We start from the raw sequence: 26,211 nt of genomic DNA on the forward strand, positions 1-26,211 counted from the left end.
GACATTCAGAGCTTTTTTGTTCTGTAGGCTTAGAATAGAGAATGTGCATGTCACAAAAGTGGTGTTTTCTGTATTCAAAAGGGAATTGAACCTGCCTGGATATTGATCATTTCCAGTTTCCAGTTCACGGAGTAGCACTTTGAGGAGCACTGGAGAAAGTATTAGGCAAAGAGACACAGTGGAAATCTGCCTCCTCACCTACTTAAGCATATATAAATGAGGAAGAAACAAAGAGAAATCGACAACTGGAAAATAAACGGACATGAATTAAAGACCACTATGTTTAACCGACCGGTCTAATATCCTTCGAGAGTCAGTATTCCCTTTCACATTCATCTTTGCTCAAGAAAGTAAATGAGAGCAAAACCACAGGGTCTGTGACTCCAGATGGCAAAAGGAAGCAGACAAGGAAAGCAGGCTGCAAAGTCCATCTTCCGCCAAATAAAAAATGAAGAGCTGCAAGCTCCCTCTTAGTTACCTTTGGGTTTTGGAACCCTAACATAAAATACACTCTGAGCAATACACCTCACTCTGTTTTTCTCTGCTCTCAGTGATGGCTTCTTCACAATCAAAATTCAGTCAGTAGCCTAAGACTGATAGGACTTATCTCTAGATGTCAGCATGGCTTCAGAGGAACAAACTGACAAAGGTGATAAGTTAGGGAGTAAAATCCATTTAAATGGTAGGACATCTGATTATGGTCCCACAAATGTATATAGAGCAAATAGTGTTGAAGGAGCTTAAGTACAAATGATAAAATGACAATAAAGTTAAAACCTTCTTTTCACCAGCATATGAAGTGCTGCTGGGCAAATTAAGAAGTATGTATCGCTTTAAAATGCCATCAAAACTAGAGTTTTCCTTCAAAATGTTGGCTGCCATTGCCTCAGTAAGCCTTAATCTGCTTAGAGCAATTTTCTGATTTCTGAGGATTTTAAAGATGGAAATGTTAGCCTTTCTCGTGTCAAAATATGTCATTTAAAATATTTAGTAACTATTTAACTTTAGTTATATAGTATATAAACATAGAAACAAACACAAGTTAGTATTGTAAAAAAAAGTAAGAAACCCTAAAATCTGCTAATAATTCCTTCCAGACTTAATGTTTACATCTTTTATATGCATTTTAATGTAGATGCATGTTTTCTTCATTAAATCATTGCCTCTGAACCAATCCTAACATAACTTGTTATATAGAGAGTTTTATTTTCCATAGTAATATATATATTCCCACCAGAGAATTACTTTACTGATTCTGTGAAAGACCTCCTTCAAATGAAAGGCTTAATAATCTATCACCAAATCATGATTAATTTTCTACCACCAGGCCACATACCAGGATTACTCCCAAATGTTCAGTTTAATTTAAGTACTTTCTGATTCATGAACTGGAGGATAACATAAAGCTATAAGAGGTAATCCAATCCTAACATGGCCTTAACCCCTATAATCTGCACTTCAATAGCAGAGAAACTGTATAGTTTTGAAACTGTAATCAAGAATTTTTTTTGCAAACACACACTGGAGCTGTCCTTTGCTCCCATCTCTTATTAGATTACAATAAAACGACCATGCTCTCTTTATGGTGGGAACACAGCGACCCTGGGGTGATTTATAATCTTGTGAAACCCTGTCCACACTGCTGACCAGACTTTTTTTGAGGTCACTATCTGTTTCTTCAACTGATGTCTTCCTGCTGTGACAACACTGTTGGAGAGCTGTCGGCACACAAGAATTTCTCAGGCTACGTATTGTCTTTGAACGAATTTCTTGTGTTATTTCTATTGAGAAGCATTTGTGTGCTTGATGTTTAGACAGTAAAGAATCTTTCTGAGATTTTCTCATTAGTCTAAATCCTGACAAAAAGAAGACAACTAAATAGAAATAAATGAAGTGAATCTCTTATTGACAAAGGGAGAGGATATTTATTTCTTCTGAACGTATAACACTGCTGTTGCTAAATACAAACAATAAGGCAGCGATACATTTTTTAAAATGAGAGTATTGTTCCCAATAGTAAAATAATTTGACTCTAACATATTAGATATTGTCAAAAATAAGCATTAGCTAAAATGCCTGGGGTTTAAATAAATGTAAAAAATGTGTGCTTTGCTATTTTTCTTTAATGTGGGAAATAGGGGGGAAAGTTAAACTAAGAAAATGTCTTAATAGTAATTTTTTTATAAAAATAAGTTTGATATTCAATCATCAAAAAGCAGTGGTAAATGAATAAAATTTATGTTCAGTTTTACCAAATAACAAATAATATTTAAAAATCAAGGTTAAGAACTAGCCAAATTTTTTTTATGCTATGATAGCAGAAAAGCATGTTCAAATGATAGATCTTGATTAACTTAGCTTCACAAATTACTTTCCACTAATTAAATACAAAAATAGTACAGAAAGCATGGTATCCAGCCTGTTGGGTTCCATTGATTCAGTTTGTTCTCCCATTTATTTATTTTTTATCCTCACCTCAGAATATGTTTTTATTGATTTTTAGAGACAAAATAAGTGGGAGAGAGAGAAAAATATTGATATGAGTGAGAAACATCAATCAGTTGTCTCCTTTACATGATTGAGCAGAGCTCCAAACAGCCTACATATGTGCCTTGACCAGGAACCGAACCCAAAACCTTTTGGTAGGAGACAGTGCTCCAACCAACTGAGCCACCCAGTCAGAGCTGTTCTTATTTTAATTGTATTTGATGAAATTAAAAAAGAAAGGTAACAGTGGATGAGTTAGTTTTTATACTTAAATATTTCCTACTATTCTAAAAGGGGAATAAATAAATTTCAAATTTTTATTTTCCTGGCTTTTATTTCTTTCTTTATTTACTTATTGAGAGAGGACAACTGAGAAAAGCCATCGGATTTTTTTTTTTTTGAGACAGTGAAGTCCACATGGCTTCAGAAAGAAATTAACAGAGAAGTTGTCCCCTCTTCAGAATGTTTCCTCCTTAGTTCTAATTGAGGAAACAGTTCTGAAGGCTATATACAAGAAGAGAAAATGTTTTCTTGGAAGAGCCAACATTGATGTAAAAGAATCCCAGAGCACTGGGTCCATTTGCATCCCTTGGGCTGGAAAGATTGGGGGGGGCTTAACTGAGAGGTGCTTGTACCAAGGGCCCCGGAGACCCTAAGTTCTGGCTTCTGTGGTTACTGAGCATTGATTTCCCTCACCCAAACACAGAGCTGCTTACCCTGAGAGGCACGTGAAGACCTCATACCTTCACACATTTTACTTTGTCTCCCCAAGTTTAGATAACAAAGACCCAAGGCTTACCTTCTACATATGAGAAGAAAACAAATGTAAACTGAATTTTATGTCAAAATGTCCATAAACCTATTTTGTACATTTCATCACTTAAAGTGGAATACTGAAAAACAGCCATGTTAATAGACAACTATGATTTCCAAACTTACCATGTAACATCACGGTTTGTCTTTCACAGTGGCCAAATCTCAGGAAGAGGTGAGTGTTTAAACTTAACTAGATCTGAATTTGTATGAACATGACAACCCAGAGCCCACACCAGTGCTGGAATTTGGCAACAGAGCCTGTGGGCTTTATAATCCTTTGAGCTGAGATTTATAAGACTATTCAGTCCTCTGTATTTGTATAATTTAAAACAGTGGGAGACCCCATCTGAAGACCTTTATAAAGTGCCATACTATTTTGTCTAAATATGGCCTTCAGAATCTAAAATAAGAAAATAGTTTAATAGTAAGTGCATTAGATACAGTAAGTTGCAATGCTTATTCTTGGCACAAAGCTGCCATAGATCAGAAAAACGTATGTTAATTTTCCAACTAGCACTTGATATTTAAAATCAAGTAGCTCCTTGCTAGAATTAGAGCTAACTGGTCCTCATCATTTTGTTCATCATTATAAGCTATTCTAAAAATGATGTGAAGATGTTTAATCTCACAAAAGTATGGACATATTGGCAGTAATAACAAATAAGTTAAGTGTTCCTTTGTTTCCAGAAGCAATCTACCATTTACCTTCTCCAAGGACTCTTTTAATAAAATGGGCAGGAAAAAAAATCAATTAAAATAGTGAAATGCCCCTTAGGATAAAGTTAGTTCAGCAGTCATTGCATTTCTCAAGAATCTCTTTATCTTGTGCTAAAGTAATATACATTTTTGCCATGTTTTTAAGTACTATATTTTTCATAATGAGGCTGTTTAAAACTGAGCACTGGAAAGAGAACGGGTGCTGATACAGCAAGTGTTATGATATAAAACTGGGGTTATGGGCGAAGCACACACCAGAAATGGGAAACGTGATTAGAGGCAAAATGGATGATGCAAGGATATCACATAACAAACCAGTAAAGTAAAGTGGCCTCAAAGACCCTGAATATCTACAGCATCTCCACTACCTACAGCTATTGTGCCCAAGAGGATGTCTAAAGATACTATAATGGGACATCATTTCTGGAATCGCTACCTATATAACGTAAAGTAGTCCCAAGAATGAAGTCAGAACTCGAAGAATTCAGCAAGTAATTCCACATTTTTTATACCTCACCACATCACACTCTCGCCTGTATTTGACCCATTCTCACTTAATAAAGATTGTAGCCATATTAGCATTTCAAAAACATAGTATTTTTTTATTTTAAAAATGCAGTGAGTTATTATAGGTATCTTACATTAAATTTGCAAAAGCTATACAGTATCTCTACTCCTAAAGTTCTGTATGGGAATTTGGAGGCTGGCCAGTGGTAAATTATGTCCAATGAGACAACACTAGACCAGTACTGTGATCCCAACTTACTCTTTGGCTGCATGATATTTGTGTGGATAGCAAGATCTGAATGCAAAACACAGTCAGACACTGCTATCAGACTCAGATGAAAACTATGCACACATCACATCAGACATAAAGACAGGATTTTTGATGCACCATTAAAGTTTATTTGTCTTATTTTGTTTCTTCAAATGGTGACTCTGGTATGGTACTGGGAATGACACTCAGTGAGGTTATAGAAATAATGCACACATTCTTGATTTGAGAATCAGAGACATAGCGTAATTTTGGAAGATGAATACCAAGGTATTAGCTAGCATTGTGAAAATGCCACCATTGTGTTTTTTAACTCTGTTTTTTCTATTCCCCCATCTCTTTTCCTCCCCTTCGTTGTTCATTCATGGTGGAGGAATTTAGTGTTGAGACTCTGTCCAGGAATTTGCTTATCAGATAGAGCACAAGACAGAAAAAAGCAATACTAAAACAAATGTTTCTGTTTTGTCTCAGCTTTCCACAAAAGTGATTATTCTTCCAACATATTTGCTGGTGAAGACTATGGCATAAACTTTGGGAATATAGGCTCATATGGTCAAAGTAAGACCAAAAACAACCAAAGGCAGGTATCTAGAAATAAACTTGCCTACACACACTTCATGAATGAGATACCTAGCTCTTGCCAAGGAGAGTGAAAGCATTCGTTACTGAGATATACAGAAACACAAGAAGTGGAGCACAAATAACCAAAGAAGTAAACAACAACAAAAATATGATGTCTTACAAAGAAGTCTGAATGAAAATGAGCTTTTAGTCAATTTTGTAACAACTGACATTCATGAGAAACATCATAACCCTTATTAAAATGAAAATAGAAAAACAAGGGTAAGAATTCTGCTCTCCTGGCCCGCCTCCAAATAAGGTACTTTGTTTTGACTACTCACATTATCCCTGAGGTAACAATTATCTCATGCTTTTTAAAAACTACTCATCCCTAGACTACTGGCTAGAACCTTTATTGATTTAAAAAGGCTGCCCTATAGACCTACACATCTTTTCTGTTTGCCTGGGTCAGTCCTTATTTTCACCAGTTGTCCCAACAAATTATTAATACTACTTCTGTAACACTTCTCTAGTGTTCCAACTCGGCCAATATTCTTTTATGGTTGCCCTTTCTAGGCCTCTTAGGAATGAGGGAAGAGGTGATAGAAGCTAATCAATTAGCAAAAGAAATGTCACCATAGAGAAGTGTAAGCATAAGAGTGGCTTTCTAATATTCTACTAACTTTAAAAATCACCTAGACCTGGAAATATTCTATGGTATTGAGGACTTGTATATCCCTTCATACAGAAGTAAGTGAATAGTAACAACTGCAGTCGACTTACCAATCTGAATAATTAAAATGTTTCTATTAAATTTCAAATAAGGACAGAATTCTTGAACACAGAATTTATCTTGGGCCCTGGCAGGTTTGGGTCAGTTGATTCGACATTGTCTCATGCATGGAAAGGCTGCTGGTTCAATTCCCAGTCAGGGCACATGTCCAGGTTGTGGGTTCAATCCCTATTTGGTATGTGTGCAGGAGGCTGCCAATCCATATTGATGTTTTTCTCTCTCTTTCTCCTTCTCCCTTCTTCTATCTCTAAAACTAATAAAAAAAATATTTTTTGAAGAATTTATCTTGGGTACTGATATGCTTAATATGCATAATTTTATTTAATACAAGACAAGTATTATCATTCCACCTTAATATATGAGCGAGCTGAAGTTGCTAGACTTTGAAGAACCTAAGATCACAGAGCTAGCAAGTGGTAGAAACATGATTTTAAAAACCTAATTTTAAGCTGTAGTATAATGTGCTCTTGTACCTTAGAACTGCAGATAAATTTTTAATCTTTCCCTACTTGTATATAATGAAAAGCCTTATTGCACTACCTCTGACCCACTCTTCCCTCATTTACTAAGTTGGAAATCAAAGCCAGAGAAAGTCAAAGAGAAATAATAAGTTTTGTTAAAATGCCTTTGAGTTCTTCACATCTCTTTCAAATATTGACTCAACTGTCATTTTCTCAATGAGGCCTACTCTGACCACTTTATTTAAAAGTTCAACAATCCCACTACCCACACTCCAAGCTTCCTCACCTAGATCTACTTTTTATACTATGTAACTTGCTTATTTATTATGTTTATTATTTATTGTACATCTGCCCCCAACCATGACCTCTAGAATATAAGCCCCACAAAGGAAGGTTTTTTTGTCTTTTATATGAACTGATATATTTAAAGCACCTAGAAGAATGCCTGCCACCTATAAAGTATGCAACAAATATGCATTGAATTGACAGATAAATGATAGTTTTTTCATCACTTTAAGCACACACTAACACACATTCTTTTGAATTCTGTTGAGCACTTAAAGGAGAGTATTAATAATGTGAAAGTACAAAAAATTCAAGATAAAATGAATATGAACATTCTCTAGTAGCAAATTTAAGATTTACTAAGTATACTCCCTCATAAGTGATTTATTTTACATTAATTCTCTATACATTCAGTAACTTAACACATGAAAATATGTATTTTTTTTTCTTGAACACTTTTAGGTAGACCTACTATGAGACAGCTATTGCATTTTACCACCTACAGTGGTAAAGGTATCCTATATTTATTCACATTAAGTTTTTTTTTTTAATTTGTAAAGTAACATATCTAAATATGCTCTATAACCTTCTGTTGAAAAGAAATGGTGAGCATATGACAGACAGCTAAGCTGAAAATTTGGGTAATACTATTTCCAGTTATCACTGCTTTCTCTCAGATAGATATGAAGTATAAATGGTCACTATGGTAAACCATAAAATGAAATAGATACACAAACAGAAATTAACATTGCTTATATTATCTTTTCAATCAAATCAATAGTGATCTTTTCAGAAGAAACAGATAATAACAGGCATGGCAGACATATCAGTATGAAAAGTCTAAGAAATGCCTACCTACAAAAGGCTAGAAAATCTTAAACTCCAAACCCATAATGATATGGCAATTAATTAAACAGATACAATAGAAATATAAACTCAAAAATGAAATATAAGCCGGTAGATTCTTATTATGAGTGGATAATTTTTATTGATAATACATTGATAGATATTTTAAAGTTTGCAAGGGGAATTTTGTTCTTTAATATATAATTTTTTGAGCAATATTGAAAGACACATTAACGGAGGAATCTTAGCAAAAAGTTTACTCAGAACAATGTCCTAGTCTGTAATCAATGTGATTGTAATAGTGTTTTAGGTTGTTTTTTATTATAATTACTAGAGGTCTGGTACATAAAAATTCATACACTGAATGGGAAAGGGGGTCCCTCAGCCCAGCCTGCCCCCTCTCACAGTCCAGGAGCCCTCAGGGTTGGGAGGTGACCCAGCAATCAGGAGAAGGTGATGCCCCCATCACACCTCTGCTGCTGCCACTGCCAGCAGTGCAAGCCTTGGCCAGCCCTAGTTACCTGAGCCTCAGGTGGCCCTAGGCGGTTGGGCAGCCAACATAACAAGGCTTGCCTGTGCCTTGGGCCAGCCCTGGGAGGCTGTGAGTCTAAGGGAACTGGGGGACTCCATAGGCAGGTGCACGGAGTGGCTGGAACTACCTGTGGGCAGGCCCACCATGCTGCACACCTGCCACCCGGGCAGAGCTGAGAGGACTGGGTACCACCATCTTGTGGCTGTGGGCGCTGCCATCTTTGAGGGCATAGCAGTTAATTAGTATATTCCTTCTTTATTGGCTGTGGGCACTGCCATCTTTGTGAAGGTATGATAGTCAATTAGCATATTCCCTCTTTATTAGATAGGTTGTTATCTCATTTAACAAAAACAATTGTGCATACAAAAACTCACTAATTTAGTGAAGAAAAGTCTTTCTCTTATACAGACCCTAAGAATTAGATATAGTATCTAGGGTTAGATAAATTCCTTGAAAAAATCATGCCACCAAAACCAAAGTGCATTATTATTTATAAGCCATCTGGTCTGAGAATATGGAGTTAAAAACTAATTCTGAAGCAATTTTAATTTGTTAATGTTGAGATTGATTTGCGTTAGATCAATTTCTTACTTTTTAAATAGTATGATATTCACTTGCTGTAGTTAATTGTTAATGTTGATTTTTAAAGCACCGTCCTTAACACTTGTCCTACCTTCTGGTACTGGATTAAATCACCAAGGGTCAGCCCATAAACTCACTGAATCTGCTGCTGCCTCCCATGGATGGAGCCTGCCTTTGAGGTTTACGGCAGCTTTAAAGGTCAGCCTGGAGTTTAAGGTGAACTCTGTTAACAGAGCTTTCATTTTTAATCAAAGGTATTTTTTAAATTCCAGTGCAGAATGTTCTCATCTTTTGACACCAGTTATTATCACAAGCTCAGAATCAAACACAATAAAGGTATTTCTTAGAGTCCCAGTCATGACTCAGCAACATAGGAAACCTGCTCCCCACAAGTCTCTATCTTTGACTTCCATTTAACTTTGAATAATTCATAATGGGAAGATAATGTTTCACCTCTGTGAATTAAGAATATTTTTCTTGGAAAAATTGATATGTGGTTTTCAAAAAAGTTCTTTGAAACTAAAAGACACTAAAGCAGTGTTTTTAACATAAAGAAATTATTAAAACTTTATGAATTCATAGGATAACTGTCAAATCTTTCTGGAAATCCCATTTACGATTTTATGGCCACAACCCACAGCTCTAACTCTCTCCTCAAAATTTCTTCAAAAACTCACACCAAAAATCTCTGGCTGCTGTCCTGATTTTTCCTTTGAATCCCAGATATGTGTTTCTGACATCCTTGGCATCTGGATCTCAAAGCCTTCAAAATGGAATTATTTATAGTCACTGGACTTTCTCCTTGCAGTCTTAGGACTGACACTGTGCTCATGAAACACTACAAAGTTACTCTCAACTCACTCCTTATGTCACCCCAAACACCTCACTAACTCTGCTGTAAGTTAATTTCTCCTCTGTTTGTTTTATTGTTTGTCTTGTGTCACTCAATTCCCCTTATTGCTGCCTTAAACTAAAGCCTTAGTTATTTCAAATTGGATTACTGTGATAAAGTCTCTGTTTAAAATGTTAGTAATTTACCCCCATGAAGGTGACAATTACCTATTCAAAACACAAATCCAATCATATCATTCCTCCAATTAAGAATCTTTCAATAGAAAAATAGTTTCCAGTGATTTTTTTCATCATCCACCATGTTATGTTCAAATTCCTTAATCATGCCACATAAAGCTCTTCCTGGGCTTGCCATTGTCTATATTTTCAGCTCATTCTCTCACTCCTGCTTAATATATATATCCCAAACTCTAGCCAGGCCAACATGGAATTCCAGAAATATAGCATGGGCCTTTAAAAAAAATTATCATCTTGACTTCTTGAACATTTGCACATAGGTCTGCTTATTTAGTTGTAATTTCAGAACCCGTAATTAAATTCATTAACTTGCTAAAACTACAAAATTAGGATAACAATGAAAGATGCAAAATGCAAAATAAAAAGTGAATTAAATGATAAAATGAAAACAGAGCAAGGGAATAAAATGAGGAAAGAACACAGTAAAGTTCTAAATGCCACACCACTATCTGAACAGATAAATTTGATTTTAAATTTCTTCATGTTCAAGTTTTTAAGCTTGGATTTCAAGAGAGATATGATTTATGGACTTGAAAGAAGACTTTCTTGCTTTCCTTTGTCTTATAAAGATAAAGAGCATGCGTAAAATTGTTTTACACACTCAAGGAAGTATTGCACAGTATGTTTTAGAAGCCTATAAGGGTAATTATCATAAGGAAGATCTTCATTTGCCAGATAGCCATAATATTTGTGAATTGCATGAAACCACAAGATTTTAGCTAGAAAAATGTTGTAAATATTGAATCACTTATTTATTTATTTGTTGTCTTCTAAATGTGGCTTTTATGTATATTTTCCTCCCAGACTTCTGACAGTATTAATTTAATAATTTAATATTCACATGTACAGTACAGTGACTCAAAATAGAAAGTTAAAAACATATCTCTCCTGGTTTGCTTCTGTGGAAGCAATTTCTTATTTCATTTTATCTCTAGGGAAACCCAAAAGTTTAAGCTCTTGGTGAGCACCAGGGTCTGCTCATTTTCCTTAGTCCACTGGAAGGACACTGAGTAGAAACACTTCTCACCATGAACAAACTGTGAAATGTAGCTGAAAAGTAAATTGACTTATAGCCGCCAACCGTAAGTCTGCTTTGGATGGTGCCGGTCTCATTTAAACAAGCACATCTGTTTGTGACATTAGAGCCAAACAGGTATTGCTGCTGAGGAGGACTGGATGGTCTGGGAGGAGGGAAACAATACACAGCTTTCTCAGGCCACTGTAGGCTGGGGCCAGGGACGGGCACCATGACTGACTGTCAGTACTACTTTTTGACTTCTCTTTCCTAAATGTGACCTGGGGAACAGGGAAATGGCAGGGGACATTGACTGCATTCCTACTAACCTCTATGAGGTTTGTAATTTCAACATCATCTAACTTTAACTTTTCAATTCCCTTCTCTTAAATCCTCCTCTTGTTGGTTAGGTGTTAGCCTCCTGACTGTCCAGTGAGAAAACTGAAGCTCCAGTGGATATGTGCATCTCTCCTTAGGGTAAGAGTCTAGGGTAGTAGTTAAATAGTAGTGGTACAGGGTAGGAGTTAGGAGTGTGGAATTTGGATTTGGGATCCCCAGGCTAACCTCCTCATTTAACATCTACTGTCTTGGATAATTTGTTTAGCTTCTCTGTAACTCAGTATACTCCTTTGTAAAATGGAGATGGGACTATTGGGAGGATTAAATCAGGATACAAATATACTCAACTTACTGCCTGGAATACTGTAAGTACACACACACACACACACACACACACACACACACATACACACACACACACAAATTACACTGATAAAAGAATAGGAAGGATCATCCCAAAGTGCACATTTTGATTTTGTAATGGACACTGATAGCTGAGTAAGTGAGGAGTGGAGAAATTGCAAGGAGAGTTGAAAACAAGACAGAGAACTGAAGAATTATAAGGAAATGTTAGAGGAGATAACAATAGAACAGAAATAAATAAATAAATAAATAAATAAATAAATAAATAAAACAGGAGACACCTAAATACCTAATATCCCAAGTAAAATTCCTACAATTTACTTTACCATGATTTCTAACTCGCTGAAAAACGATTCCCAAAGAGAAGCTATCTCAATTCTCTGACTTGTTAAAGACTTCTGGGTGTCTTGGTAGAGCAACAGGGTCAGTGCTCATGTGAGACACAGCTCATTTAGAGGAATCTTAATTTTCAATCACATTTCACAGTTAGTGGACTAGGAGTGCTTCTATCATTCCAATATTGAAACTTCTACATTATGAAAGGCATGTGCAACTCCTTCTTAACTGCTTTCTAAAACTTAAAGTGATTTAAAGTAAAGCAATGATGCTTCTAGGACTCGATTCTATTAGAAAATAAAATAAAATAATAAAATAAAATAAAAACAGCAATATTCTAAACCCCACAGTTTTCACATGGCAGTGAAATTTGTATTTCCTCAAAAAGCTTTTGTTGGTTATTAGCCATATACAAGTGTAGGTAAGAGTTCAGTTCAAATATACTACATACCAAAACCCAACTGCAGTGCTCTTTGATGCAGTTATACTGGTGTGTTGAAACATTGAAAATGTGCATGGACCATGCATTGTGTGAAGGCCATTTAGAAAGATGTATTTATCGTGAAGGTTACCTTAAGTTTAGCCCATTGTTTAAACCTGGTATATTTATTTCTTGCAAGCATTTTCATGAGCATAGTATTTGCAAAATAAGTACAACTGTTGCCCCAGGGAAGTCATGAATGCAAAGAATCTGATTTCATAGGAGGAAAAAGGACAACTCCAGATCTTCCAGACAGAGGTCTCTAGAGGAACTGAAAACAGTGCTGTTTCCTTTCATGCATCCTCATTTTTTCCATGGAAGAGGCTCTCACCGGATCTCAGCACTGAGCTTCACAAAGAAAGAAGGAATGTTCTGGGACTCCCAAGAGCATGAGCTAATAGAATTTAAAACTGAGTGATTCTGGTGTACTCAAAATTATCATTCCAAAGTAGAAATACTGAGGTTTCCTTAAAAATGTCCTTCACTTCACAGAATATTGTCAGATTGAAATGACATAGGTTGTGAGTAAATAGTTCCAACCATCCTGGACTGGCGCCCAAGGCAGGGGTGGGAGACACCACAGAAAAGCGCTGCCATGAGCCCTCTGAGAGGCTCCATTATGAATAGGCATAAAACTTTAGAAATGTCAAGGCACATCCCACTTTTTCAGCATGCAGACGTCATTCAGTAAACTGCCATTTAAAAAACAGAAATCACTGATACATGGTATATGAAACTCCCTACTTTTTTCCTTAATTAGTATGAAATGATACCCTTTAGTTCCTGATTTATGCCAACTATCACTTACCTAAGACTTTGATGAGTCACTCAACAAGAACAGAAAAAAAAAAAAAAAATTAGCTCTACCACAGTTAACTTCTTACCTTAAGTGCAGATATCCTGGAACAAGAGTTCCATCGCTTCCCCCACATAATAATTACCTGGTGAAACAAACACCATTTCCCACACTTGATTAAAGTGAATAAACCCCAGTGAAAAAAGTGAAGCACCTACCCTACTGAGGAACCTGCACATCACAGAAATGTGCCGATCTGATAAACAACAAGTTCTTCCTATGGAGCATGAGGACGCCAAAATATCAAAGTACCGTTTCTGCTGTGAAAAAAAGAAATTAGGAAGAAAAGATCTAAAGACATCAAAAAGAATGGCAAACTACCTGGTGGGTAATTGAGATGGGATAATGACGCTTATTCCAAGAACATGTGAAGAAAAACAGATCCTACCCAGAACATTCCAAGTCTCCTTCCCAGTGTAAAATCTGGGAAGTTTTGTTGCAAACTCTGCCTATAGAAGGCTTTATCTACTATACAAATAATGTTTAAATTCCAATGATATACCCTTATAAATGGTTGTCAAGCTTTTAAAAATAACATGTTTTCTTATTATTAATTAGGAATGCTAACATCTCAATAATAGGAGTGGCTTACTCTGACAATGCTACTCAGGTGGAACTGTAAAATAGGCGTGAAAGGTAAATTAGAATCTACAAAAGGAGACAGGAATTCCAGTAGATTATAAGACTTATAAATGACTTTCTCCCACCAATAACCATTGATCTAAACTAAAGACATGAATGTTTAATAAAGTAACACTGCAATTATTTCAAATTTTATCTCATGAGCAAATTTTGACCTTATCTGTATGGTTTATTGTGTGGTAAGTGTTCCTCAATGATGATAAATTTAAGGTTTTTTTTTAAATACACTGAAACAAGATTTAAGGAATAAAAAAGGAAGTGAGGGAATATACTGTTGTACTTGGAGGGACATACAATTAGACTCTCACGGAATTAAAGAGCCGATAAAAATTAATCTACAGAACTAATGGATATAAAATTTAATGTCACTTCTGTATTTCCTATAAAGAAATAACTTACAATTAGCTTGCTCTATCTCTATATCTTTTATGTAAAAATATTTCAAAAAATCTTAGAACTATAATCATTATTGAAGTTTTCCCATAAAACTAGTAAATTGCTATAGTCACAGAATGCACAAGTACATCGTATATATTTTAAGACATTTGTATTATTATTTCCAAACAATTTATAATCTTCAATTCTCTTCAGTTTCCATGTACTAGCTGTGTAACTATGGGCAAGTTAATTAAATGCTGTGATTCTCAGTGCCCTTATTGTCTTTAAAAGCTGGTAGAACCTACCTCTTATGAGTATTATAGGGAGTTAAGGATATAACATTTGAAGATACTTAACTCTAGCTAATAAAAACCACTAATATTAGTAGCAATAATTCTTATTATCATTGGTGATGTTTTAAACTGCAAATGTATATACTATTATTTTTGCTCTGTCTATTCAATTCAAAAATTTAGGTTCTTCAAAAATTATATATAATACTTGATGAACTTTCACAATTAATCAGATAGGTAAACCTTAATAATAATTGAAATAGACACAAAATCTCAAAATTATAGGTGCATGAACATCCACAAAGTTTAAATATTAAACTACTACAAAAACATGGGATACATGGCCTAGCTGGTTTGGCTCAGTGGATAGAGCGTCAGCCTGTAGACTGAAAGGTCCCAGGTTCTATTCTAATCAAGGACATGTACCTTGGCTGCGGGCACATCCCCAATGGGAAGTGTGCAGGAGGCAGCTGATCGATGTTTCTCTCTCATCGATGTTGCTGACCCTCTATCCCTCTACCTTCCTCTCTGTAAAAAATCAATAAAATATATTTTTTAAAAAAACAACATGTGGTACATTCAGGAATTAAAGACAGCTTATATTATACTTAAGCACTAATATTAAATATTTTTTTATTTCTACATAAAAGTATTTCTATTAATGTTTTAATTTATTGGTCATAACTAAATGCTCTAAAATTAAGAACCTCATAAGAATATCAATATAATTAAATAATATACAAATTGTTAGGAATTAATTATACTTAAAATGAGTGCCTACTATGTGCCAAAAAGTACCTGATAGTTTTAGTTTTAACAAGAATAGATACAAGATAATACTCTATAATAATCCCAGGTAACTAATATTAATCACCAGAAATCAAAGTCATTCCAGTTTTTAAATTAATTGATGAGCTCAAAAAATAGCCAGACCATCTTCTATCAGCAAGCATCTCAATAGTTACATTTTAAACTGTTAACTGCAGGTCACAAATATTTCAAGACTGCAGATACATAAAGGAAATGTAACAAAGGAAATCCACCTGGATTTCCCCTCCTCTGGTGAATTTCAGACATGAGATGCTTTTGTAGACAAATGCCAAAGAGAAAATCAATCAGATCCAATTTCAACAACCTACTAAATTTCACAATATAACAAGGGAGAAACAATGTGTGTTTCATAACTTACAAAAAATGTCAAGACATTGTCATAAATCAACAGACAATGGCAGAACAATAGTATTCTGAAAGAGGGAACATTATATTATATTGATGAGTTCAAAAAATATTTGGCAGACAACAAATTTTATGTTAAGATGCTTGAATGCCTATCCTAAATTTATTTTCAAAACAGGAGACTCCAGAAAATAATTATTTTGGGGATTTTGAGATACTTGGTAGGGAATATTTATAAATTATGTATTTCATTTAAGAAGACCCGTAGAGACTTAACCATAATAAAATGGTCTAGCCAGCTTAAAAGGAAATCAAAGATTCAATACTGATTTAAACTTCTATAAAACCTCCTTCTTTCATAGAGAATTGCATAGTAGTTACTATAGATATTGAATGTCATTCTCCCCAAAATAAAATATTTCCTTTGCATATGCTATGGATATATATTTGTCCTGTCTTGCTTTTCAAATATTTAACAATGTTAACCTGTTATTTATAATATTTTAAAAATAATACAATACAAATAAAATGTTAATAAACATTATCTTTATAAAAGTACAACATTTTACAGATAGTCACAAATTCTTCTTTTAATTGTCAAGATTTCAGTGTTTTTCCTTTAGAAAAAAAGACAAAAAGGTGATAAGCAAGAACCAAAATAGATTCCCTTTATGTTTTTCTATGCTGCTCTGGTAAAAGGAGCTTGAAAGCATAATTGAGCAAGACCTTTTAAGATGTAGTTTCTTAGCAACTTTGAAGTATATAATTGTACACCTTAAACTTACATAATGTTATATGTAGATTATATCTCAGTTTTTTTAAAGTAATTGGGAATTCTAAACAGATAACGAGTCTTGAAGAGGACCTTTCCATTTCTGGAGTGCTTTCTCATTACTATTATCACATTCCTGTCCTCGCAACCTTCTTTTTAAATAAACAGAAAAGTAATCTGCATTATCCCCATTATACATTTGAGAATAGGGAGGTTCCAGTTGACTGATTCAACATCCCTCAGCTAGTAAGAAATATAGTCAAAACTAGAAATCAAATTTCCTGACTGTTCTCATGACTCCAAATCACCTAAAGTCTAGCAAATCTCAAACCTACAGCTACTGTGGCAAGAAAATACTTCTCATGGATAGTCGTGCCAATCTCTTTTTGAAATAATATAATGGTATTTTTGTGAGAAACAATTCCCAAAAATTAAACTTGTGGATAAAGATTTTCAAAATTGAGTTTTCGTATATGCATTGGGAATTAAACTGTCCTGCTAACCTAACAATAGTGATTCAGAGAAGACAAAAATATATCGGTTGACTCAACACAGTCGCAACTGCTTTACTCACCACAGCCTTGCCTCTGAAATCTTAAAACATTCATTTCAACATCTGACAGCATATTAACAATCTCAGTATTGTGGGCTCCTGTTCAGTTTGCTATGGGCAAGAGACCATGCCTTTAAACAAGCTGGTGGATCGATTGGTCTTTGGTAGAATCTTAGTTTAAGACTCTTTAAGGCACTGATTTATGCACAATTGATCTGATCAACCATGCAGTCAATGTGATTTATTAGCTAAGATGGCCAAAACCCTTTTTTTCTTTCTTTCTTTTTTTTCTTTTCTTTTTTCTATGCAGTAGTAATTCACCTCATTAGAGGAGGAATCATTTTAGGAAGCTACTGAGAAATAAGAAGTTGAACCTGCTGGCCTGACTCCTTATTTCCCCCTGTCTATGGATGTACCAAACAGGAATGGCCAGACACTAAGCCTAGAGGTGCTGTGCACACATGTGGAAGCCAGCGCACTCACACTGTGGCTAGAAATGGATGGGGTAGATTAAAGGGGATTCTACTATTCCTTCCCTCTGAAACATTTGCAGACAGTAAGGTCGCTCGTTTAGTTTCTAGCACATATTTTTTCCCCTTTATCTAACCACAGTAAGATGAACGACTTGTATTACTTTGTAAGTATGGTGTTTCAACGTAAGAACAACAATATGTATAACAAGAGTTGGCAACCTATAGTGTATAAATGGATGCATGTGCTCACACTAACATATACTTACACTCCAAATGTTTCAAAAGATCCAATTCTGAACAGCCCAAAGTATTCACCTATGGGCAAACATTTGTGCTTCCTATAATATTGGGGGAAATAGTCTATAGCATTTATCTAGTATAAGCATCCCTTCCCTATTTTTAAGGTTTATCATTCAGCCAGGTTCTTTATCCTAAGTTTCTACTGTCAACTAACTCCTTAAAATTTATGAATAGTGAAGGGGAGAACTGTAGCAGGCTAAGGTCTGGTCAATCCATGCAATAGTTCTACTTTAGAATATTCACTCAATATCTCCTCTTCTTTCTATTCCATCTGCTCCTGAGAGCTCAAAGCCAGGAACCTTAACTCTAATGGTCTCAGCCATACATCTCCCCCTGACTTAACAGAAATTCCACACCTCTCGGTGACTTCAGGGAATGCTGCCTGCTAATAGCTACCCCCCTACCTTATCCTTCGGCCTCCTCCCTGCCTACACCCCACCCACACCACGGAGGCGATAAATGAGTATGCAATATTCTACAACTAAAGATTTGACAAGGACACATTAGAATGATTATGTGTACAAAAATGTTGAGGGGCAGTGCATTATTTCACCCTCCATGTGCTATATAAATTATGAATAGCTTTGATAAAAAGCCCAGATTAATTAAGCCCAGTTATGTAATTTCTGTTCAGAAGTATACTGCAAGCTATACCTTTGATTTACTCTGAAAAATGATTCCTTTACCATATGCTGAATGAACACACAAGTTTTAAGCTGAGCACTGTTTCAGTAAGACAAGCCTTAATATATAACAAAGAACAAGATAATCTGAAAAATATATGAATGTTTTTATAACTCTCCCAGGAGGCATAGCACCACCTGTCCTTATTACTAAATCAGCAGTGTCAAACCAACAGGTTTAACTACTGAACTGGTTCAAAGGAAATACGATGTGTGTTTACTTGTATATTTGTGCTGTGATGAGTGTATTTTTATATTTATAATAACATATTTAAAACAAGGAACCTTTACTGAAAAGATTTTAGCTGAAAATTTTGCAGTGTAAGAACCATATCAACAAGGAAAAATAAAATCTGGGATCTAGAGTTCTTTTTCTTGTCAGGTCTTTGCTGTTTACTAAACTTTGTATTTAGTCTTTCCTATTAATGCAGGTAGCTTCTTCTAATTTATATTTTAGCCTCAAAACTTTTTGCTAAATTAATAATTGACTGTTAAGAAAGTTAAAACTCCATGTTTATAGTACCTTTTAAAATTTAAGTCTTAACTTACATTACATTTGGTGCAATATAATAGCTATTAGTAAAACTCAGTTTACTTATATGTAAATCTAATTTTCCAAATAAAATTTTGCTTGTGTTACTAATGGCTTAAAAGAATCTTTCCTTTCAGTTAATTGTATTTCCTTTGCACCAGTTTTATAAATAGAATAACACACTCCAGGGAAAATATTGAGCCGGTAGAGAGTGGTTTTCTGATTGTTGAAATCATTCACTCTTTGGATTTGTGAGCCACGAAGCCCCCACCGCTCTGCAAATCCCAGCATGGCACATGCCCTGTCATGTCTTATTGCTTTAACACAGTCCTCACATTCTAGCCTCCCAGTGTCACTAGATGAAGATACTCTTCAGTGTTGAAGAGTATAGCAACTACTTACATCATAATCTGCAGAATACAACCCTGCCATTAAGCACATGCTGTTACTCTTCAAAGAATACACATGTACCTTCACTTGGGACCACTGGGGATGCACATTTTAGTTCGAGACCCAAAATGTTCTTGGAATGTTGTCTCGTATCATTTTGCCCTAAAATGAATACGTAGTCTAGCAAAACTCTCAGTGGGCTTCTGCATTGGTTTAAACAGGGAGTGTACGCTGTGTAGTTAAGCCACACATTTACATGGCCGGAGTGCCAATGAGCATGTTTCACCAGACATTCCTGGAAGTTGTCTGGCCAATAGGAGAGGTTTGAAATGGTTTCCTAATCACTGCTGAAATCACTGATAGTACTGTCTGTCCACACTATGATAGACAAAAGCTGAAATGTATTAAACATAGCAATCCATCATCCTGCAGATGGAAAGCAGGAGCCAGGGAGTTCAGAGGCAGTGACTACCCGCTGCTTAACAAAGGCTGGAGTCCTGACAGTTCAGTCCCTTCCTAGCTCCTCACCACCGCCCTCCATCTAAGATGAATGAGTGTGATCAGTGAGGGAGAAAGCCTGCTGAGGACCTAAAACTCAAACATTGTTACATTTAAAGTGCTGCTTTTTTTTTTTTTTTTCCCTAATCAAAATTGTTGCTTAAACAGTTTTCTCCAGATATAGGAGGTAGGCATTTAAGTAAATGAATGAATGAATAAATGAATGCACTGCAGATTTAAGAAGCATATTCTTTTTAAAATACTGCATTGCTGCAGCATTAGGTATAGAGAGTTAGCTTTGAAATAAAGCTATAATACTAACTCCCAGGAAGTTTTTGTGTTGTTGTTTTTTTTAAGTCAATTAAGGGTAAGTTTACATTGTTGAAAGCAACTTAATAGTGATGTTCTTTTGAATGCCCAGGGGATTATTATTTCTAAATAAGCACCAAGTAGAAATGAAATGCTATTTGCTAAAGTTTAATTCATTTTGCATACTTGTTTCTAATAAGGACATATGAGTCACAAAACAGCCAAAGGGAGGGAAAAACCCTCAACTGCTAACAGCACATTAACAAAGTCTAGAAAGGAAAGACACTTTTCTTTGGGTTGCAGCCTTGTCATTTCCAATTTTCTGCTCTTTGGACATGCTTGTATTCAAATTCTGGAACATCCATTCAGCATATCAATCCTAATTAGACAATCTGGGTCTGGAAAGGATGAGAGCTGGGTCATTTGCATAATTTAATCATAAATACTCAGTGATACATATTTCCAAATGCATTTGTACAATTATCTTTTCATCCTTGGGGCAATGGTATTAATATGATTAGGCAATATTTCTGGAAGAAAACAGACAAGTATGCACTCTTTTTAACTGCAGCTTAGGGCGATATGAAAAATTAATTAATTTCTGAGGAAAATCAATTTCTCTACGTGACCACATTAGACATTGCTACACCAAGACTCAAAAACCTCTCTCAATCACTACGTTTTATCAGGCCCTTCTAAATCCTGATTAGTATGTGAACTAGTCAATAGGAAAACTAGCAGTGTATCCAAAAGCATCTTAAATTTTGAAGAGATCTTTCTGTCTACTTTTCATTTCGGATATGCCACCCTGCTTTACTTTAATGCATTGTTATTTAACCAGTCAATGAGAAGCCTGTGCCTTTGGTATGAACTCATCTTGAGTGATCTTTTATTAATGTACATTAACCAATTTCAAGGACAATAGGATAAGGTTACTTTTAAAACGCTTTCTCAAGAAATGGACTTATATTCATCTAAAATAATCTTAGTTCACACTAGACTGTTTATGAAAAAATTAGATAAGCCAAGTTGTCCCAAAGAGTACCACTATTATAAAAAAAAACATTGTTAACATACTTACTAGACATATAAGAACCCAGGTGGCTAATCTGATTTTTTTAAAATGAGATTTGGCTTTGTATGTTGGTTAGTACAAAAGATAATAGTCATATTTGTGAGTTTCAAGGCACTATTCTCTTCTTTTCAATCAAATGAAAAGTAGAAATTACTGCATGCAAATATTCAATATTCATTTAATTTGCATAAAGGTGCTTGAACAATTTTTTTACTCTAACAAGCTCATTTTTCATGCGTTTTGTCTTTCATCCTAATCTAGCATCTGTCATTCCTTTTTGAAGTTATTATCGGCCCAATTCCCTCTTGGACATGGTTGCTGGGTGACCGGTATCTTAGCACCCACTTTGACAGGAACAGATGTGAATCTGATCAAGAGATTTCCCAAGAGTACCTGAAATCACAAACAACTTTTGTGAAAAACAAACAGCATCCCTGTCATGGGCCCTTATTTAACCCACACCCCAAAAGAGTGAAAATATTTTCTCCATTTTCATTTTGTTTCCTGAACCTGAAATAAAATACTTTAAGAAAAATAAATTATATTTGCACACTGTTGAATTTGGGAGATTCATTTAATATCAGCAGCTAACAAATCTAGTTATGTCTCATTTGGCTCAATGTTTACAGGTAAACCTCATGATGAAGTGTTTTTAGTTCATGCACAATTTCACTAGACTTGTTACAAAATAAAAAGAGGATTATTGCGAGGAAAACAGATGATAAAGATATTTAAGAAGATGAAATTTAGTTTAGCGTCTGAAGGCTTCCTTTGATAAATGTAGAATTCTGTGCAATGTTAAGGATTATTCTACTTATAAAAAATCATCTAAAATATAAAAGTTCTATTTCTTCTATCATGCATTTTACAGCAAGATGTTTTAAGATTATTTTTTTCCCTTCAGTTCATGTGGTATACCATCAATCATTATTAGAAACAGAGCTGCAAAGTGCCACCAGTAGACAAAAGAGGTCATAGAAGCTTCATGTTATCACCATCACAAAAGTCAAAATAGGTTGCCTTTCCTGCACTAGTCTTTTTAAGAACAGCATTATGTGGTCCAGTCATGTGACCTAACTCTTTTCCTTCCTCCATCACAGTCAGAGGAAATGAAGAGCAATAGCCATTGAGATCACCATAAAACTAGTTGAGGCAAACTTTCAAATTAAGTGAAATACTTAAACAAATATTTCTATTTTATAAATATGGCATCAAAGTGATTGTGGGACACATACAAATTATTTAATGTTGAACTTCATTTAAATAATCAGTGTCAAAGCAAGGTAGAAAATGCCAATGCTTTTCTTCTACTCCAATAATTGATTTATTATATCCATTTTATTAGGAATTTTTATGTTAGTTTCTCCTAGGGAAATAGCTAATTATCCAAATGGTTTCATCCATGGTAAGTGAAAAATGAAGTGAAAGGTCTTTGAAATTCTTTCTAATTTTAAATTGGGAAAAGAACTTGCTAACCTTGATTCCAAAATTCAAGTAAGGAATCAGTTAATCATAATTTTTGAAATGTATTTTTATTGATTTCAAAGAGGAATTGAGAGATAGAAACATCATTGATGAGAGAGAATAATTGATTGGTTGCCTCCTGCATGCCCCCTATTGGGGATGAAGCCCACAAACTGGGCTTGTGCCTTGACTGGGAATTGAACTGTGACTTCCTTGATTCACAGGTCAATGCTCAACCACTGATCCACACCAACCAGGCTAATGATCCTAATTTTTAAAAAAATATATATTTTATTGATGTTTTACAGAGGGGAAGGGAGAGAGATAGAGAGCTAGAAACATTGATGAGAGAAAAACATCAATCAGCTGCCTCCTGCACATCCCTCCACAGGAAATGTGCCTGAAACCAAGGCACATGCCCTTGACCAGAATCGAACCTGGGACCCTTCAGTCTGCAGGCCAATGCTCTATCCACTGAGCCAAGCCAGTTTCAGCTAACCATCCTAATTTTTAACAGCATATATTTGATTGGGGGTACATAGGCATGACTGTTGCTTTATCCTTTTTGTACATATAAGATTGAAAGCAAGTAATTCTATATGGAAAAATAGGTTCTGTAATTTATTGGTGGTCTTTTAATGCCTTCAGTTGTAAACAAAAAGATATTATAACCTTACCCATTTATATTAGTTATTCACTCATGTATAAATATGATATGGCATTTTGACATTCCAGAAATTAGCCACATTATTACATACATAAATTCCTCTTTATTGTGAAGATGTGATTAACTTCACTTTTCAAACTTAGGCCAGTCCACATAACTAAAGTGAATCAAACTAAAATAAAAATGGCTTGTATGTGTCCAATTTATCATGGACCACCTTCATTTGTTACTATTAGTGGCAAAAGTGAACATTCTAAAACCTTTTCAGGTGGTCTAACTAAAAATAAAATGAGAAATATAACCACTTAAAATGTTGAAAGAAAAGAAAAATTAAATATGCTCATATAAAAACCATTATTCTGAAATGTTATCACAGGAACAATACCTCAAAAAAAGGTTTCTTCCCACATTTAGACTGATTTTTCAGGGGAGAGAACTTAATTTTTAAAAGTACAAAGTCAATGTTTTCATGTGCAATTATTATACACAAATTTATGTTTAAACTTCTTTCCTCTAGGTTGTAAATTTAAAAGGTGGGGCATTTTTTTTTTTAAGTGACATCTTAATGAAGTCTGAAAACCTGAAGAGCTACAAAATTTTAATGGCACTTTGGTTTAACCATAAAATGTCATTCATAAATAATATTTTTTAACCTTCTTAAGAATATCTACTTCAAAATTTGGTAGCCAAACAGGTGTTAACAGAAAGGAAAATCAAATTTGACCCAGAAGGTTCCAATATTAACGTTTGAATTGGGATCAGTTCATTCCTTTCCCAAGGGGTAAGTTGTATAAATGTAATTCTATGGTTTCATAAAAGCAGGTCAAGTTTCTATCCCTGGGGGTCTTTTGGCAATTTGAAGCATGGAAGCACTCTTCCTGGCTACAAGTTCAAATCTACATGGACTGTCAATGGTGTGAAGAAAAAAATCAGTGAACAGCCGAAATATATTCATCTTTGATTATCATGCGCACTTGTCAGAGAGTTCTTACAGAGTAAGAATAAAGGTGTCAGAGCTCAGGAGTCATGATATAGCTTGAAACCATTTTTGGTTATATTTTTTTCCTTTTAAAATATGTGCATAGTAGATGACGCAAAAAGTAATGTAAACTATGCTTGCTTTTACTAGATATATAAGTGCAAAGATGAACTTCCTGCCAAATATGTTTTACATTAAATTTAGATAGTATTTTTTATTCCACGTGCTTTAAATGAGCTTTGAAACTTTTCAGTAATTACTGTTTCATAAGCTTCTTTCTACTTTGAAGAGAAAAAAAAAAAGGCACACATGCCTGCACTTTTACCAATGATGTAATGACTTGACAAATGCCATGAAATGATTGAGAAAGTAATTGATTTCAATTTAGCCGGACCTCTACCAGGTGTTTTCAAAGACAATTATGGTCCACTACACGAAGTGGTAATACACATCTCCTTATGTAGACCTGCAGATTAACCCATTGACCTCATTCCTAGCTCATCTCATTGATGGCAAAGCTTTTAGAAGAGCAATCATTTTTTTTTAAGTTATGAAATTGTTTTCCTATCATTTATCCACTGATTTTAAAAGATATGCTTGCTCTAAAGTGCAAGCAGCAATGAAATAAACCACTAAAAGAAATGGAGCAATGACATCTAGCACATTAAATGTCATTCAGTAATGTACAGCTTATAGTACCTGTTAGTTTAATATCTATTTCACACAAATAAAACACTTTTCAGATGTAAGTATTTTTCATAAAGAATTGAAAGTACATTTTAGTTATCATAAAAATAAAGGTCTAGGAAAATTTCTAAAAGTTTTAAGTCACTGTCTCATTAATATTATACAACTGTATATTATAATTATATTTTAAAATATTTGAGTACAAATTACTTCTTTTACCATAAAATTAATTTTAAATATATTTTACATTGTCAATCAGTCAAATAGCATCTGATTTCCATGTTATTTTGTATTTCAATGAATTACAGAAAGCAAAATTAAAGCCAATTTTATTGGTGAGTTATTTTCTCACAGCTAGACCTAAGTCCTATAAACCTCTGTGAGTGTGAGAATATGTGTGTGTGTGTGTATGTCTGTGTGTGTGTGTGTGTACAAATACATATATACATATATAGAGGTTTTCTAACAAAGATATAATTATTTAAGCATACATACATACAGTACAACTGGACTAAGATCAATATAAACAAAAATAACCATCACAAAAATCTCTAACATACTGATATTTTACACTTGGTGCACACACAAGAGCACCCATCCTAGTATAAAATGTGTGACAATTAAAAGTGCTCCAAGTTATTAAAGTTAAACTCCAGAGGAACTATTAAACTAAAAGCTAACTAAAAAAAATAAGTATCATTTCCAAAAAATTATGCTAAATAAAAACTATATTTTAAATATAAAATAGGAATTAATGCTATTGAATATATAAATATATTCCCGCAGAGCTGTGATAGGTTCAAATATTTGTTATAGCTTCAGAGATTTGCTTGATTCATAACTAAACAAAATGTCTCTGAGATATAAGCTATGAATAGGCAGCAATTCACTGTTGCTATTAATAAAATTCCACAATATAATCAGTTTAAGACTTTAACAACTTAATTCACCTGTTTGGTATGTACTAGTAATATAATAAACCATTTGTTAATTAGCCTATTCTAGA

General features: G+C 34.5%; 1 protein-coding gene, 1 non-coding gene and 1 pseudogene across 2 annotated transcripts in view; all 3 read right to left on the bottom strand.

Annotated features, from left to right (window-relative positions):
* The window catches only part of DACH1 (dachshund family transcription factor 1), a 425,048-nt gene that overhangs the window by 389,849 nt on the left and 8,988 nt on the right, over positions 1 to 26,211 (bottom strand). The gene's annotated exons all lie outside the window — the stretch shown is intronic.
* Positions 1 to 26,211, bottom strand: part of LOC123653055 — a 62,311-nt pseudogene that overhangs the window by 29,615 nt on the left and 6,485 nt on the right.
* LOC118731045 lies at positions 4,703 to 4,887 on the bottom strand. The gene has a single exon (XR_004991747.1). It is a non-coding gene; the product is annotated as a small nucleolar RNA SNORA23 (small nucleolar RNA).

Source organism: Pipistrellus kuhlii, unplaced genomic scaffold (assembly GCF_014108245.1).
Source record: "Pipistrellus kuhlii isolate mPipKuh1 unplaced genomic scaffold, mPipKuh1.p scaffold_m20_p_3, whole genome shotgun sequence".
NCBI classification, from domain to species: Eukaryota; Metazoa; Chordata; class Mammalia; order Chiroptera; family Vespertilionidae; genus Pipistrellus; species Pipistrellus kuhlii.